Below are 18,808 nucleotides of genomic sequence, written 5' to 3'. Positions count from 1 at the left end.
CAAAGAATGTGATTTCATTCTTTTTTATGACTGCATAGTATTCTACCATGTATATGTACCACATTTTCTTTATTGCCTTGGGTATTATTGATATCTTAAAAATACTAATGTTTCAAATTTATGAACATGGAATATCTTTCTACTTACTCGTTTCTTTAATTTCCTTTGGCACCATTTTGTAATTTTCACTCTACAAGTCTTTCATCTATTTGGTTAAGTTTATTCCTAAGTATTTTATTATTTTTGATGTTATTGTAAGCAAAATTGTTTTCTTAATTTCCTTTTTGGACTGTATATTGTTACGGAAATGCCATTGACTTTCGAGTGTTAATTTTGGATTTTGAAATTGCTGAATTCATTTTTTAGTTCTAGCTGTTCTGTGTGTCTGTTTGTAATATTTAGGGTTTCCTACATATAAGATTATGTTGCCTGTGACTGATAATAATTGTGTTGTTTCTATCCAATTTAAATGCCATGCCATTTTTTTCTTGACTGATTGCTCTGGCTAGGACATCCAGTACTGTGTTGAAGAGAAGTGGTGAAAGCAGGCTTGCCTTGTTCCTCATCTTAAAGGAAAATATTTCAGTCTTTTATGATTGAGCATAGTGTTAGCTGTGACTTTCTCAGGTAGGACTTTACTATGTTTAGATAAATTCTTTCCATTCTTAATATTGAGTGTATTATCAGGAAAGGGTGTTGAATTTTGTCAAAGGCCTTTTTTGTATTAATTGAGATGGTCATGTTATTTTTTTCCTTTCATTCTGTTGATGTGATGTGTTGTATTGATTAATTTTCAAATATTGAACCACTCTTACATTTCAGGATTAAATCCCACTTGATCATGGGGTACAATCCTTTTAACATGCAGTTGAATTTTGTTTACTAGTATTTTGTTGAGGATTTTTATTTCATTACTCATCGAAGATAGTGGTCTGTAGTTTTCTTATAGTGTCTGTCTGGCTTTGGTATCAGGGTAATGTTGGCCTTATAGAATAAGTTAGGAAATGTTCGCTTCAATTTTTTTGAAGAAAAACATGATAAGGATTCATGTTAATTCTTCTTTACATGGTTGAAAGAACTCACCAATGAAGCCATCTTGTCCTAGGGTTTTCTCTGCTGGAAGGTTTTTTATTACTGCTTCAGTTTCGTTGCTAGCTATAGGTCTATTCAGATTTTCTATTTCTTCATGATTTGGTCTTGGTAGGTTATGTGTTTCTAGGAATTTGTCCGTTTCATCTAGATTATCCAATTTGTTCACATACAATTGTTCATTTTCTCTATTGTTGGAGAAGTGTATTTTAAAAATGTCAGGACCCTACTCCCAGAATCTCTGCTTTAATTTAGTGTGTGATGGAGTCCAGACTTCACAGGTATTTTCTAAAATCTTCTTAGTGATTTTTCATGTGCAACCAAGTTTGAAAATCACTGGCATAAGAGATTCTTGATTACAGATATACCTAATGAATTTTCCTAATATTTTGGTTTATCATAGAAAAATTCCTATATAAAGTAATGCAAAAGATTGCTGTTGTATAAATTTGGTCAGCACAAATAGTAAGTTGGAAATTTAATGCTAGCTTCTTCTCTTTTCTTTACAGTGATCTTGTTCTCTCACAATGAATGATTACGTATTTGTGTTATGACAATGTAGATAAAAATGCTCATAATAAATAAGGTACCATATTGAATAAGTAAAGTATGCAGTTAAATTCTGCACTCAAAAAGCTGACCACAGGCAAGACATAAGGCAAACACATACCATTTAATTTAAATGGTAATTTAAATTAATTAATCTCTAATTCTCAAGTTCACTTCCTAAGTTTACTTTCTATTGCCTCCTCAATACCATGTACTATCAAGACAAAAGCTTTGCAAGAAATTACAACTTCCATATTTAACATAATCTAAGACACTATCAACTTTAAGATGTAATAATTTTTAACATATTAATAACATCACCTCTAAGATCCTGCTAATAAAAATTATGACAAAACATCAATTGTAAAATGCATTCTAATTTGAGAGATATTAAAATGTGAAAAAGTAGTAGTCATCTTTGGATGAAATATGCAGATTTTCTTTTTTCCTTAGCAGAAGTATAAGCTGATGGGGAAAAAAATAACATAATACATCTCAAGGTCTAATATATTGAACTCATGGGTTATTTGCTGATATGGGTCATCTATGTCAAATGTTGCTTGCATTATAATGGCTAATCAAAGGTGGATGGATGGTTTACCAATTTATCTGGGAAAATAGAAGTTTTCTACAACAGTCAAAGGAACACAAGAGATGAGTTCTTACTGTCTCTTCCAGTGCTCTGATTATGAATTCAATATAGCTTTAAGACTGAAGAGGTTACCAGCTAAAGCTAGACATGTGCTTTCAATAGAAGGGACAAACTGTCTGTTCCTCCAGATATTTGCTTTTGCCAGGTAGTATCTGTCTTCTCCAGTTTGGGATGAAGCCAGTTCGTCTCAGTCCAAGTCTACCTCACTTAAGCTGAGAAAGCAGAAGAAATGCAGCATCTGGGTTAAATGAAATAGTAAGATCATAGATTTGAATCCACCCACATGCTGGTGATCCTGCAGAACTAAATGCAGTGCGACAGCCTCTCCCGTGTTATTTGTGAATTTGGCAGGTCACAGGAGGAAATTCAGAGTGGAAGATATACACATTTAAAACCCCAGGAAGAATTCCAGAAGATCAGAAGAGTACCTGCGATCCAAACAAATGAAATGACCTGCCAAGGTCATGTGGCAGTGATTCAGGATTAGAACTCAGGTCAAGAGACTGCAGAAACAAGGAAACATCGAACTCATTTGGTTCTCCCCTGATACTTTTCTCCTGCAACATATATATTTTGTGAAGAGTTTTTAAAGTTTCCTCATATAATATGCCACCCCCACCCCATTTTTTTCTCCTTTGAAAATGTAAAAGGCTCCTTTAAATAGAACCTGCTTTGTCAACTCTAAGATAGACAAAGGATTAAATTAAAGAAACAGCCAGCTGCTTTTCAATAGTTATGAGTGGGGAAGAAATGAGCTAGAAATATATTCCTACTTTAGGCATGCTTAGCTGCTCTTAGGTTCCTCCTGCATTATTTTATTGTCGTCTTCTCTTGGGCTGGGGCACCACATTATCAAACCCCATCTGTGATCTTCAAATCTGAAGAAGGCAGCAGTGAACAAAGTACACTCTATTTAAGTCCTTACACGTTATCCACCTCCAACTTTCTTCCAAACACAGACACACAACCTCATAGTTTCATATGCAGCCTTTGGTTTTGCTTTTCAGGTTTGGGATGTGACCCTTTCCAACTTCCTATGGATAGAAGCATAAAAAATGCACCGAAATGAGACAAACTAAAGCTAAAGACAACCAACACTCTACAGAGGTTTTTCTAGAAGGAAATAATTCCCCGTCACAATCCACACAGATCAGAATAAGAAATCAACTCATATGCAAACTTCTGGAAAGGAAACTTTGTCAGACATTTCTCACCTCTCAGATCCCACCAACCTTCCTCACTCTCCCTTTGATTCCTCCCCATACTCAAACATAGCAACTGTTTTTTTTTTTTTTCCAGATACATTACAGATTAAAACTGCAAGTCCTTTGAGGTGGAGCATGGTAGAGACGGGGGAATAATAGTGATATTCTCTATCTTGTGAAATCAGCACTAAGCAAGAGGAAGGGAAAGAGATAGGAAAAGCCTGTGGGTTTTCATATTACTTGGGATAAAAACACCTCCTCACTGTTAGAAAGCAAGCAAATGGGGCCAGAGAAGCTCTTACCTCAGCCTGGGGTAGCAGTCTAAAAAGTATAAGTTAAGGTTAAGGACTATAAATTTTACTTGGACCTATAAAAATTAGCTTTCCCTTGAGCTTCAGATTTGAGAAGGGAACCTCATAAAGTTCAAAGTAGAGCAGCACTTGCTTGTTGGCATTGTGTTGATCTGAATGAAGCTACTTTTGTTTGAAGAAGAATGAAAATAAAAATGACAGCAAGCATAGGGCCTGTATATCAATTCTAAAACAAAGGAAACTATAGTTCTAATAATTAAGCAGCGAGTCTACCTACAGAGGTTTTGCTCTGCAAAATAGAAGTTTTTAGAATAAATTTTTCATGTTTTAAGCAAAATATGATAAATTAGGATTACATGAGATAAACAGTGAAATATAAGATGAGAAATGTCTAACAGAGGAGAAATAAATGTACTCGAACCAAAACTATGCTAGGCTTAAAATTCTTGTTAGAAGCAATTCAGAGTAGAATTACTGTGGCAGAAAATGAATACAAGAATGATACTGGGCAAAATTTAAATATTCAGTTTATTTATAATTCTTTCTCTATAAAATGATTTTTTAAAAACTGGAAAAGCAATGGTTAACAATATATAATAAAACCTTTTAAGGCCAAAATACATTTCAAAGAAATTCAAGAGAGGCCATTATTTTGGACTAAGCTCCTGTATGAGGTCCCAGCACACCAGACCAAACCAGAATAGAATTCTTAGTGCTAGCTGCCACTTAAACTGAACTCTGAAATGGGCCAGATTTCCAGAAAATCAGGAGAGTCACAATAACCAATCAGAAGGACCCAGTTTACATGAGCTGGCATGATAAGAAAGTTCCCTTTGTTTTAACTCTATGAGGAAAGCAACTTTGAAATGACCAAATCTATTTTTCATTCCTTATTTCTGCTTTCTTCAGCCTTTTCTCTGACTATAAAGCCAACATCTTCTGCTCAGCTCATTAGAATATCTATTCCATTTTATAGATTGAGATGTTGCTCAATTCTAGAATTGCAAATAAAAACCAATTAGATCTTTAAACTAAATTTGTTGTAATCTTGCTTTTTGGCATATCAAATGTGGAGAAGAAAAAGGTAGTGCCACAATCTAGAAAAAAAATAATGAGAAATTTCACTTAATATGAACACACAGTTTCATTTTTGGTTTATGGATTTTTAAAGGAGCCTTACAACACCTGCATAGAGAACAGATTGCATCATTTTTTTTTACAATGCTGAATGCCAGAAGAATATGATGAAATTTCAGTGGGGTTTTGAGTTAAAGACGTCGAGCCCCAATCCTGGGCTCGAATCTTAGATCAGCTTCTTCTAGAAGCTTAGATCTGATTCTTCTAGAATCAGACTTTGAGCCAATGCCCTCGTGTGCAAGTTGTTTATTTTGGAGGTGTGGAGAAAATCAGGAGGTAAGTGAGAAGTGAAACACAAAGACAAGGAATGTAGCCAGTAATATGTTAAATATTAAGGCAGCTACCACTGGAGTTAATCCAATTTGGAAGCACTGGGAAACAGTACAAGAACACATGCTCCAAAATCTTCATGACCTTAGATTTGGCAATAGATTCTTAGGTATCACAAAAACACAAGCAACATAAGAAAAAATACATAAATTGGACTTCATCAAAATTAAAACCTTCTGTGCATCAAAGGACACTATTAAGAAAGTAAAAACAACCTATAGAATTAGAGAAATCATATCTGATAAATGTCTAGTACTCAGAATATGTAAATAACTTTTTTTTTTTTTTTTTTTTTTTTTTTTTTGAGACGGAGTCTCGCTGTCACCCAGGCTGGAGTGCAGTGGTGCGATCTTGGCTCACTGCAGGCTCCGCCTCCCGGGGTTCATGCCATTCTCCTGCCTCAGCCTCCCAAGCAGCTGGGACTACAGGAGCCCACCACCTCGCCCAGGTAATTTTTTGTATTTTCAGTAGAGACGGGGTTTCACCGTGTTAGCCAGGATGGTCTCAATCTCCTGACCTCATGATCCGCCCACCTCGGCCTCCCAAAGTGCTGGGATTATAGGCGTGAGCCACCGCGCCCGGCCTGTAAATAACTCTTGTAACTGAGTAACAAAAAGATAATCCAATTTAAAATGGGCAAGGGACTTGAATAGACATTTCTTCAAAGAAGATATACAATGGTCATTAAGCACGTTGAAAGATGCTCAACATCATTAACCATTAGGGAAATTTAAACGAAAACCACAATGAGTTATCAATGTACACTTACTAGGATGGCTAGAATTTTTTTAAAAAGCAGAAAGTAGTAAGTGTTGGCAAAGATGTGAGTTAAAACTCACACAACATAGAATTAACTATTTAAATTTACAATATAGTGGCATTCAGTCCATTCACAGTGTTGTATGAGCAACACCTCTATCTAGGTCCAAAACATTTTCATCACTCCGAAAGGACACACTATACCATAAAGCAGTCACTCCCCATTCCCTCTTTTATACAGCTCTTGTTAACAAGTAATTTGCTTTCCATTTCTATGCATTTACTTAGTCCAAATATTTCTTATGAGTGAAACAATATAATTTATGACCTTTTGTGTCTGGTTTATTTCACTAAGCAAAATGTTTCTGAGGCTTATCTGTGTAGTGCCGAGAGCAAGCGAGGGTTGCTGGCATGTTGTCACCTCTCAATTCCCCCTCTAAACAGGACACCCCAACTGCTGTTTGGAATTTGGCCAATGACTGCTCTAGATACTTCCTACTGGATAGGGGTGAAGAAGGGGCCCTGTTGTTGTAGTGTCTTCCAGAGGGGAGCTCTCTGGGCCAGTGAAAGGGCCAGTGGGTCAGTCCAGAGGTCCTCGGTAGAAGTTGTTAGTTGAACTCATTTGGGGTTCCATTTGTAAGACTATTTATAGCTTGATGGCGTCGATTCTAGAGGAAACAAATTTAACAAGGAGGTTAAACATACAGGGCCCAAAGGTGAGTACCAGCAAGATGCCTGCCATTGGACCTAGAAAGGGGAGAAGACTTGTTGCCCAACTCCAGAGATTGGTATAAGAGTTTGAAAGGCATTGTCTGATTTCAGAAGCCTTTTCCTATAAATGCCAGGTGGCATCTCATACCATCCCTGACAGGTTAGTGTAAAAACAACACTCTTCCCCTAAGAAGGTGCAGAGTCCTCCTTTCTCAGCAGTGAGGAGGTCTAGGTCCCAGGGGTTTTGGAGAGTCACTGCTGCCAAAGAGTCTATTTGGGATTGTAGAGTAAGGATAGATTTCATTATTTCTTGCAAACTGTCTGAGAAATCCTTTGAGAGTGTGTGGTAGTAGGATAATGAAGTAGATAAACTGACTATTCTGGTTCCTGTAGCAGTAGCCATTCCTAACCCTATAAGTAGGGATATTAATTGTATGGCTCTGCGCTGACGGACTTGAGCTTTGAGGGTCTGATTTCCATAAGATTAGAAGTTAGGATAATATATGTTTACACTGTTAACTTTGAGAAACCTTTACTTATGTTGAAAACCTTGTAAGTTTGGGATTTCAATTATTCTTTGCTATTGATAAGACCTTGTTCAGTCCATATTGACTTAAAATTGGTATAGATGGCTCCTTCCTGATTCTGTAAGGACTTTAAGGTTTGGCTGAGTGCAAACAGCTCGCTCGCACGTTTGAGCAGACCAATTATTAGGCAATTTTAATACCTATTGTGTCTTTTTCTTTAATCGCCCGGGAGGAACCATCTATCATCCTGTCCTGAAGGGAGTTCTTTCTATGTCTGGTCGGACCTTCAGATTTAGATACCCTGTTAGGAAACCTGCTGGGTTAAGGATTTCTGATAGGAAGGCTACGGGTTGTCAGTGGTCTCAGTGCTTTCAGGCTATGCCCTTGTTTACACTGACAACAAGGTGGTATTGGAGTGTTATAGGGTTACAGAGAAAATCTTTAATTATAAATTATAGGTTTTAAATTTACCCTGGCTTTTAAAGGAATAGGGTATGCTGTTTGTTTTGTTTTTTTGTTTTTTTGCTACTTCTATCTCTTTCTCTCTCTTTGACTCCTTTGTCTCTTCCTCTCTTTCCTTCTCTCTTTGACTTTCTGTCTGTCTCTTCCTCTCTGTCTCCTTCTGTTTGACTTCCTATCTTTGTCTTTCTCTCTTTCTCTGTCTCTTCCTCTCTCTGTCTCTTTCTCTCTCTCTGACTTTCTGTCTCTTTCTCTCTTTCCTTTCTGCTGGTCTTTTCTTGCCTCTGCCAGCCACTTACGCTGCTGTTCTCCCCTCTCCTTCCTCTTTTCGATGGCTTTGGGAGTGTAAGACTGCCAACTTCTTTGGTTTTTGCACTGTGTGCAGTAACTCCATGATTTCCTTGTGGTATTTAATGGGGGTTCCCAGAGGTTAGGAACTCCCTTTCTTTCCATATTGCAGCATGGGCATGTAGGATTTAATAAGCATACTTGCTATCTGTATACACATTTATTCTTTTCCCCTTTCCCAGTTCTAAGGCTCGGGTAAGTGCCACTAGTTCTGCTAACTGGTCACAGGTCCCTGGGGGAAGAGGCTTACTTTCAAGTATGGTTACATCACTAACTATGGCACGACCTGCCCTTCATATCCCATTCTCCACAGATGAACTTCCATTGGTATATAGGTTAAGGTCAGGATTAGTTAAGGGGACTTCTAAGAGATCATCTCTGGTGGCATAAGTCTGGACTATAATTTGTTGGCAGTCATGCTCGATTGGTTCCGCATCCTCTGGGAGAAAAGTGGCAGGGTTGAGGGCCATGCATGTATGTATTTGAAGCACTGGTCCCTCAAAGAGTAACACCTTGTATCTAAGTAGGTGGTTGTCTGATAACCATAAACTTCCTTTGGCACCTAGTATGCCATTTACATCATGAGTAGTCCAGACAGTGAGATCCTTTCCTTGTATTATCTTGATAGCCTCTGACACTAAGACAGCCACTGCTGCAACTACCCTTAAACAGTGAGGCCAGCCTTTTGCTACTACATCAATTTCCTTACTTAGGTATGCCACTGTTTGTGGGGTTGTCCCACGAGTCTGAGTAAGGACTCCAAGAGCTATCCCTGCTCTCTCTGTGACCTATAGAGAGAAGTTTTGTCCTGTGGGAAAGCTTAAAGCTGGAGCTTGTACTAGGGCCTGCTTTAAGGTTTTGAAGGCTGTTTCTGCCCCTGGTTCCCATTCTACTAGATGAGTATTTGCCCTCTGGGTCTCCTTGATTAGAGTATAGAGGGGCCTGGCTATCTGGCTGTATCCAGGGATCCATAGTCGGCAAAAGCCGGTGATTCCAAGGAACCCCCGCAACTGTTTTAATGTCTTAGGGTGAGGGTAAGCCAGTATAGGCTGTATTCGTTTCTTGCTGAGGGCCCTAGTCCCTCCGGCTAAGATTAGGCCTAGATATTTGACCTGCTGTTGGCAAAGCTGGGCCTTCGACCTAGACACCTTGTACCCTTGATTAGCTAGAAAGTTCAAGAGATCTAGAGTAGCCTGCTGGCACAAGGCTTCCGAACTGGTAGCCAAAAGTAAATCATCCATATACTGAAGGACCAGAGTGCCTGGACTTGAGAAGTGGCCTAGATCTTGGGCTAGTAGCTGACCAAACAGGTGAGGGCTATCCCTAAACCCTTGGGGCAAGACCGTCCACATAAGTTGGGACATGTGGTCTGCGGGATCCTCAAAGGCAAAGAGAAACTGGGAGTCAGAGTGCAGGGGAATACAGAAGAAGGCATCCTTGAGGTCCAGAACAGTGAACCATTCTGCTTCCTCTGGTATTTGAAAGAGCAGGGTATAGGGGTGGGGTACAACTGGATATAGAGGAATTATTGCCTCATTAATGAGTCTAAGATCTTGCACTAGTCTTCACTGACCATTCGGTTTTTGTACTCCTAGAATTGGGGTGTTGCAGGGACTGCTGCATTTCTTTACTAAGCCTTGAGCTTTTAAATGTTTAACAATATCCTGTAATTCTTTATGAGCTTCAGGCCTTAAGGGATATTGCCTTTGATAAGGAAAAGTGGTGGGATCTTTTAGCCTGATTTGGGCTGGGCAGGCATTTTTTTGTCCTTCCAAATTGTGCCTCCAGTGCCCAGACTTCAGGGTTAATTCACTCCTCAAGTAGGGGACAACAAATGGGTAACTTGTTCCCCATATTCATGTAGATAACAGCTCCAGCTTTGGCTAATATATCCCTTCCTAATAAGGGTGTGGGACTTTCAGGCATGACAAGAAAGGCATGTGAAAAGAGCAAAGTCTCCCAATTACAACTGAGGAGGTGGGAGAAATACCTGGTTACAGGCTCTCCCAGGATTCCTTGGATGGTAATGGACCTTGAGGACAGTCGTCCAGGACAGGAGATTAACACTGAGAAGGCCGTGCCAGTGTCCAGGAGGAAGTCAATTTCCTGGCCCTCAATGGTTAAATGTACCTGTGGCTCACTGAGGGTGATGACATGAGCTGGCACTTGCCCTGGGCACCCTCAGTCCTGTTGTTGGATCATGTGGATGGGGGCTTCTACCCAGAGAACCTTTGTCCTCTGGGGCAGCACACCTTCCAGTGATTACCTTGGCATAGCAGACATGGACGAGGGGTTGGCTTGTTTCTCGTTGGACAATCTTTTTTAAAGTGTCCTTGCAAACCACACTGGTAACAAGCCCTACCGGTTGATTGGCCTGCTCCATTTTCTGTCCTCTCTGAACCTCCAAGGTTTGTTTGTCTGAGGGCCATCACTAAGGCTGTGGCCTTTCTCTGGTCTCCCTTTTCCTTTTGGGCCTATTCCTTTTGGTCCCTACTATAGAACACCGAGGTTGCCAGGTTTAATAATGTTTCCAAATTTTGTTCAGGGCCTAGGGCTTGCTTTTGGAGCTTTCTCCTGATATCTGCAGCTGATTGATTAATAAACTTTTAGAATCAATTGACCTTTCAGTGATTTGGGTGACAGGGGAGTATATTTTCTTAAGGCCTCCCATAGCTGCTTGAGGAAGGCAGAAGGATTTTCTTCCTTTCCCTGAGTTATGGTGGACATCATTGAATAATTCATGGGCTTTTTTCTAATTCTCCTTAGTCCTTCTAGAACACAGGTCAACAGATGTTTACAACTCCAGTCCCCATGATCTGAGTCAAGGTCACAGTGGGGATCCATACTGGGGATGGCTTGCTGACTGGTAGGGAATTTGTCCCTTTCTTTGGCTGTCATTCTATCATTTACTTGACTAAGATACCAGGTATCTCCAAACTCTCAGGCTGCAGCTAAAGCTGCATTCTTTTCATTAAAGGCCAAGGTTTGATCTAACAATAGCATGACATCTCTCCAAGTAAGATTGAAGGTTTGTCCTAGACCCTGTAGGACATCTGTGTACCTATCAGTATCATCTGAAAACTTCCCCAGGTCTGCCTTGATCTGCTTTAAATCAGAGAGGGAGAAGGGGACATGTACCCAGGTTGGGCCAAATTCCCCTGCCCCTACAGCTTGAAGGGGACATAACCAATAGCCTGGGGGGTTTTGTGGTCCTTTGGAGATTTCTTTGCTTATTTCCTTCTGGGCAGGGGAGATTAGAGGAGGATTGTCATTAATAGGAGGGGGAGCTATAGGGAGGCTAGGATATGGGGGTAAGCTGAGAGGTCCTCCTGTGAGATGTAAAATGTAGTTGTGTATTCTCCTTCAATGAAAAGAAAGCTTGGACATAAGGTATTTCATTCCATTTGCCTTCCCTCTTAAAAAAAGTCAAGCTGCAGGATAGTATTGTAATTTATACTTCCCTCAGGTGGCCATTTTTCCCCATCAGAGAGAGAATATTGGGGCCAAGCCATAGTGCAGAAAAAAATGAGCTGCCTTTTTTTCAGGGTTTGTGGGTCAAATTGGTCCCAATGGTTTAGGATGCATTTCAAGGGTGAGCCTGTTGATGCCTGAGTGTTTCCCATATGAAAGACAAAACCACCCGTGGCTTTGGTTTGTTTTGTTTCTCCCCCTGCCCAAGAACCCACAAGGGTCCCTGGACCCTGCTCATCAGAATAGTTGCACTCACTGATGCAGCAGCAGAAACACTAGTTTTCCTCCCAGACCACAAGGAGGACCGAGGAAGGTCAGATTTAGTGGCCCTTACTGATGCATTCTCAAAAACCTGCACCCTTACCTGTCCTCCTAGACCACAAAGAGGACTGAGAAAAATCAGATTTAGTGGCCCTTACCAACACATTCTCGAAAACCTGTTAGAGTCCTAAGCATTCTCCTGTTAGTATTGGGACCTTACCCATGTCCTATAAAGGTGTTATGCCCCAAAAATGAAGTGGCAGGCCATACCCTGAGGGAGGGAAGGGATCTCCAGAGTTGGAAGAGTGATGCCTTTTGTCCCCACTTATAGGAATAGGAAGGATACAATTTCAGAGGCTCCCCATATCCTAGCTTCAGGAATAGCTTTTGTTAGGCCTGCTTGTCTGAGGAGGGATCCTAAAATTCCAGATAGTCCCTCCTACGATGGAGCTTTGGGCAAAAATTATGTCTTTCTGATTGGTGAGCCCAGGTGCCTAAAGAAGGTAACAGAGTCCTGGAGTTTATACTAGAAATCATCCTTAGAGGAGAAACTGGAAAAGTACCAGAGGCAGGGAGTGGTTTTTAGAAGCAGGACTAGCCTTGGAGAAAAGAGGCAAGAGGAAGTTTGTCTGACAGGCATTAGGACCCAGGAGGCAAGGGTCAGGATAGATAGGCTAGATGGGCAAGTCTCGCTTGGGCAACATGCCTTTGAGAGAGCCACTCATGGCTGCAGGGTCAACCAACTTGTTGTCGGGACCCCAGAGCTCAATGGCTTTCCTCTCTGTCGACCCTTGGCTCAGCCCAGAGTACAGGAAAAGCAGAAGCTGGTTCCAGGCAAACCAACGCTCCCTACTCCGAAGAGTTGGGGGTCGTTAGAGAGCCCTTTCCCAGAAAGCCTGACATCCGTGTCTTTAGTCCGGCGGCCACACTAGTCACTTTTAACTGGCCGACAGGTACCTAGTATTTAGCCCCTGAATTGTAAGGAAAAACAGGACAGAATAGCAAGTGAAAGGGGTCCGATGGTACTCACTGCTTGGTGATAGGTGAAAGTCTCACTGCATGGCAATTAAAAGTCCCTTCATGGTTGCCAAAACGTGTCCGGAATTGGTGGGTTCTTGGTCTCGCTGACTTCAAGAATGAAGCCGCAAATCCTCATGGTGAGTGTTACAGTTCTTAAAGATGGTGTGTCTGGAGTTTGTTCCTTTAGATGTTCAGATGTGTCCAGAGTTTCTTCCTTCTGGTGGGTTCGTGGTCTCACTGACTTCAGGAGTGAAGCTGCAGTCCTTTGCGGTGAGTGTTACAGCTCTTAAAGGCAGTGCATCTGGAGTTGTTCATTCCTCCCAGTGGGTTTGTGGTCTCGCTGGCTTCAGGAGTGAAGTTGCAGACCTTCGCAGTGAGTGTTATAGCTCATAAAGGCGGTGTGGACCCAAAGAGTGAGCAGCAGCAAGATTTATTGTGAAAAGCAAAAGAGCAAAGCTTCCACAGCATGGAAGGGGACCCAAGAAGGTTGCTGCTGCTGGCTCGGGTGGCCTGCTTTTATGCCATTATCTGGCCACACCCACATCCTGCTGATTGGTCCATTTTACAGAGATCTGATTGGTCCATTTTGACAGGGTGCTGATTGGTGCATTTACAAACCTTTAGCTAGACACAGAGTGCTGATTGGTGCATTTACAATCCTTTAGCTAGACACAAAAGTTCTCCAAGTCCCTACTAGATTAGCTGGACACAGAGCGCTGATTGGTGCATTTACAAACCTTTAGCTAGACACAGAGTGCTGATTGGTGTGTTTACAATCCTTTAGCTAGACAGAAAAGTTCTCCAAGTCCCCACTTGTCCCAGAAGCCCAGCCAGCTTCACTTCTCACTGGCACTCACCACGGGACTTTGGCACCTAGCCTGGGCACTCCAGCAGCCTGGAGGGAGTTTGTCCCCTGATCAAGCCCAGCAGGTGCCGGCCAGCTATGCCAAGTGTGAGGACCACTGAGCCTGTGCCCACCTGGAATCCCCCCCGGCCTGTGAGGGCTGCACGCTCCCACCCACGCCTCTCCCTCCGCACCTCCCTGCAAGCAAAGGGAGCCGGTTCTGGCCTCGACCAGCCCCAGGGAGGGGCCCCCACAGTGCATTGGCAGGCTGAAGGGCTCCTCAAGCATGGCCAGAGCAGATGCCGAGGCCGAGGAGGCACCGAGAGTGAGCGAGGGCTGCTGGCACGTTGTCACCTCTCATTAGGTCAGGACTTACTCCTGTCATTTTAAAAATCGATTTCCAGTTGTTTTGTATATTCTTTCTTCTTTCCTTTCTCTCTTATTGTTTATTTTTGTGGTGGGGTATTCTGTAGTGATAAGTTTTGATTTCTTTCTCTTTCTCCTTTATTATCAGCTCTACCAGTAAGTTTTATAGTTCCACATGTTCTTATAATAGTGGTTATCATCTTTTCACATCCAATCCTCTTGAGGATTTCCTGTAAGGCTGATATAGTGGTGATGAGTTCCCTTAGGTATAGCTTGTCTGTGAAATATTTCATTTCTCCTTCATTTCCTAAGGTTAGCTTGGCTGTGTACACTATTCTTGGATGGCATATTTTTCTTTCAGTATTTTCAATATATCATCCCATTTTCTCCAGGCCTGTAAGGTTTCTGCTGAAAAATTCATTGCTAGTCTGATGGAGATTTCCTTATATGTGACTTGACACTTCTCTCCTGCAGCTTTTAGAATTCTTTCTTTGCCTTTGACTTTCAACAATTTGGCTATAGTGTGTCTTGAAGAGGATCTGTTTGGGTTGAATCCATGTGGGATTCTTTGAGCTTCCCAGACCCAGATGTCCGTCTCTCCCTGAGACTTGACAAGTTTTCAATCTCACAACTTCTTGACTGGCCTGGGTGCATGTCTGCTGGGGTGGCCCACAGAGCTGCTTCTTAGGCCTGGGATATAGGCTCAAGGCTGCACGGTTGGCTTGGGGATGTGTCTGCTGGGTGGGGTAGTGGGCCTATGATGCTATTTCTCAGATTTGGAATGTGGGTGCAAGGCTGTTCAACTGGTTTAGGGGCATGCCCATCAAGGGTAACCCGTGGGACTATTTCTCAGGCTTGGTGTGCAGGTGCACAGCTGCTCAGCTGGCCTGAGGGCATGTCTGCCAATGGAAACCCGCAGAATTGTTTTTCAGGCCTGTGACATGGCTGCATGGCTGATGTGAGGGTGTTTCTGCTGGGGTGGCCCACAGGGCTGTTTCTCAGGCCTGGGATGTAGGCACACAGCTACTTAGCTGGCCTGGGGGTGTGTCTGCCAGAGGCAACCTGCAGAGCTGTTTCTCACGCCCAAGATGTGGGTGGAAGGCTGCTTAGTTGGTTTGGCACATACCCAGCAAAGGTGGCCCATGAGGCTATTTCTCAGGTTTGGCCCACGAGCTAATAGCTCCTGGCCAGCCTGGGGGAATGCATTCCAGGGATGGCCTGTGGGACTATTTCTCAGGTCCTTATTGGGGTCCCAGGACCATTGGGCCAGCTAGGGACATGTTTGCGGGAATAAGGGGAAGGATGTGGGGCTGTTTCTTAGTCTCGAGCATGGGTGGGCAACCACTCCACCACCCTGGGGGTGTATCAGCTGCTCAGAGGCTCAGGGCCTCTCCTGTGGAGGGCATGCAGCAGTTTGGCCAGCTCAAGGGTAGATTCAATCTGTGGTGAACTGACAGATGGTTTCTCTGCCTGAAAGTGTAGCAGCAGGGGTTGATATCCCTGCTGTACAGAAACAAAGTCATAGGTGATCCTTAGCCTAGTTCCTTGCGGCTAGGGTTGTGGCATTCAGCCACCCATGTGGGCTTGATACAATAAAGGAGTCCCAGTGCTGGAGAGGTTGCAGTGGCTTCTGGCCCCCAGAGCAGGGTAAACTCCAGAGGTGGCTCTGTTCTCAAGATGGTGTCATGCTGCAGCAGCTTGGCTCCCAGCAGGTAGGTGGGGAGTGCAGAATGCATACCTCATGCTCCTAGTCTGAGGCAATGCATCTGCACGAATTCCCAGAAGCTCTCCAAACTGGATTCAGGGCTTGTGAGGACTAGGGATTCTCTTGTAGAAGGACCATAAGTGTTTGTGGTGGCAATGGGGGCTGGCATTTTTTTTTTCCCACACACAAAAAAATCCTTCCTGACTCCTATCGATCTGATCTGAGCCAGGGGGCCAGAAGAGGCCTGGTGCCTCCTTGCTGCTTTTCTGGACTCCCAATAATCATTGGTGTGTCTCCACCCCTCCAATGCACTCCAGTGCTCTCCCTTCAATACTCCAGTCAAATCTTAGCTGTTTATTCATTGTCTTGGTCCTTTCTTGTTGGGGCAACAAACTCCAGGTATTTCTTGTCAGCCACCTTCCTGAAGTCCTGGATAACTATTCTAATTTCACACTGGTGAGCAGCAAGACTTGAGCAATGGCACTAGTAACTCTGGAATGGTACTTTATTTTATAAGGATTATAAATCAGATTCTACACACAGACCTCCTGAATTCTTTCAGCATGAGCAGAGCAGTCGGTTTGTTTGCTACCTTGTAACTAAGATCTGATAAGAATTCAAGTGATTGCATTTTCAGAAGCGAACAATGGCAAGACTCAGAGCAGCTGTACAACATAATCACTGAGGAACCTAAACCGCACTCTCATTAGCATTGGTCAGAGAATGAAGATTCAATCTATGTATAATAGTTGCCTCTCTAAAAGAAACCAAAACAAATGGAGAAGAAACAATGGTCCATAATTAGGTAAAGGATGGACGCTATACCTTCCAGATAGGAGCCTCAAAAGAGGAAAACATGAGCTGGAATTTAGCCACCTGCATTGGGCTCTGCATTCTTCTTCCTTGAGAGTGTAGACTAAGCGAGGTATTCAATGATAAACTACTAGCCAATGGTTAATAGACGGAAGTGATCGGTCCTCAGTGTTTAGCAAAACTAATAATAATAATATTCACGATGCTAATGCTGATGAGGACAACAAAGGCAATGCAGATTTGAGGAAGCAACATTTAAGCTGAGAGTGGAAAAATTGGAAGAATTAAGCCATATGAAAGGGAAAGGAGAAAAGTGTTCTTAGCAGAGTGAATTTAGTATGAGTAAAGACCTAGACAATAAAGCACAATAAATTAAATACAAATATAGAATTGTATTATATTGGAGGAAGAAATACGATGAGAAATGAGGACTGAAAAAAGCATAAGTGTATCTCGAGGTTCCTATCCAGAGACTTCTATTTATTCACACATTAGTTATTATCCTGTCTTTCCCTACTGTAGAATACTAGTTTCATTGAGAGCAACAGTATTCTTAGTTTAAAGACAAACAAACAAACAAAAACTAACCCCTTTAACTTTCAGACAGTGACGGCCACATGACTAAGTTCTGGCCAATGAGATATAATGGAAGTTATGGCTGCAGATTTTGGACAGGCTTGACACATGGGGGTTAACCCAGTAGACATATTCCTTTCCCCCACACTCTTCACCTTCTTATAGCTAGCTCAACAAGTAGAAGCCTTTTGTGGGCAAAACATGAGCATCTACCAATCCAAGGCTTTGAAAAAAGAGGGGATTCACTTTTTTTTTTTTTTTTTTTTTTTTTTTTTGAGACAGAGTCTTGCTCTGTCGCCCAGGCTGGAGTGCAGTGGTGCAATCTCGGCTCACTGCAAGCTCCTCCTCCTGGGTTCACGCCATTCTCCTGCCTCAGCCTCCTGAGTAGCTGGGACTACAGGCACCCACCACCACGCCTGGCTAATTTTTTGTATTTTTAGTAGAGACAGGGTTTCACTGTGTTAGCCAGGATGGAGGGATTCACTTTTTTTCCTCTTCTCTCCTCTTAGCCTTAGTCAGCCTGGCTCTCCAAGTCCCCCAGAATCACTGGTAATTTACTTAAATTGTTTAATTTTGAGTAATTGTAAAATCTACTACCCCCAAAAACACTGATTCTAAGAGGAACCACTCATTCTTTTCTCTCTTATGATGTGGTTCATACTGATTATTGCATTCATAACAGCATAGCAGAGCCTTATCTAATGACTTTTACTTAGGGAATCAAAGTAGCTTACCAAAAAAGCATTTTTCTAGACCTATATCTTATCATCTTATAGTCTTTCTTAAAATGGCTTCTGATTTGAATGTTATACAGAAATTAAAATATGCTTAAAATATGAATAAATATTATTCACTATATTTCCAGTTTTAAAAAGCTCAAACATATTTATAGCTCAATCTCTATCTCTGTCTATCTATAGTCAAATGCATTGATAATTCCCTTTTTCATAAAACACTTTATTCTCACAATTTTCAGGACTCTGTGGCCTCTGGATTCTTCTTCTACCTCACAAGATACTACTTCTCAGTCTCCCTTGCTCTTTCTTCCATTCCCTAACTTGTAAGTATTGGAATTTTCCAGGTATTGGTCCTCACATTTCTTTTTTTCTTCATTTTTTTAATCTATGTTCATTTCTATGGGACTCATGATTTAAATATTATCTATATATTGAGGCATCACAAATGTATATCTTCTGTCCTGCCTCTCCTTTGAGTTTTGACCAGTTTTTCCAACAGTCTACAAGATATTTTTCACATAGAAGTCCAGTTGGCATATCAGACTTCATACCATCACCTCATCTCTAAAATATTCCCACAGCCTCCTAACTGGTTATCCTGATTTTGCTCTTTTGCATAGTGATGTGGATGAGATTTCTAAGGTGGAAATCAAATCATTTCACTCTCCTGCTCAAAATCTTACAATAGCATCCCACACTCTTTAGCAAGAAGCCCAAACTGATAAACATGACAAGGTTGGGCCTGTTTCTTTGATTTCATTTTTCGATATTTCCTCACCTCTTGCTGAAACCTCTCCAGCTCCACTTTCTTGCTGTTCTTAAACAACCAGAGTATGTTCTTTCACCAGTTTTTTTACCCTGCTGCTGCTTCTGCTTAGAATTTTCTTTCCAGACCATCATTGGCCCCCACTGCCCCCCCCCACCTCTTCCTCCTGCTT

The 18,808-nt window shown here is 41.9% G+C and overlaps 1 long non-coding RNA gene across 1 annotated transcript in view; it reads left to right on the top strand.

Moving 5' to 3' along the window:
- LOC103786875 (uncharacterized) overlaps nucleotides 1-18,808 on the top strand; it is a 565,497-nt gene that overhangs the window by 289,444 nt on the left and 257,245 nt on the right. Inside the window, exon 9 of the long non-coding RNA XR_008625569.2 lies at nucleotides 5,581-5,721. This is a non-coding gene — a long non-coding RNA (uncharacterized LOC103786875). The remainder of the gene's footprint in view (nucleotides 1-5,580; nucleotides 5,722-18,808) is intronic.

This window comes from Pan paniscus, chromosome 5 (assembly GCF_029289425.2).
Source record: "Pan paniscus chromosome 5, NHGRI_mPanPan1-v2.0_pri, whole genome shotgun sequence".
In the NCBI taxonomy this organism is placed as follows: Eukaryota; Metazoa; Chordata; class Mammalia; order Primates; family Hominidae; genus Pan; species Pan paniscus.
Note: the sequence above shows the minus strand (reverse complement) of the source record. Positions and strands in the feature narration are given on the sequence as shown.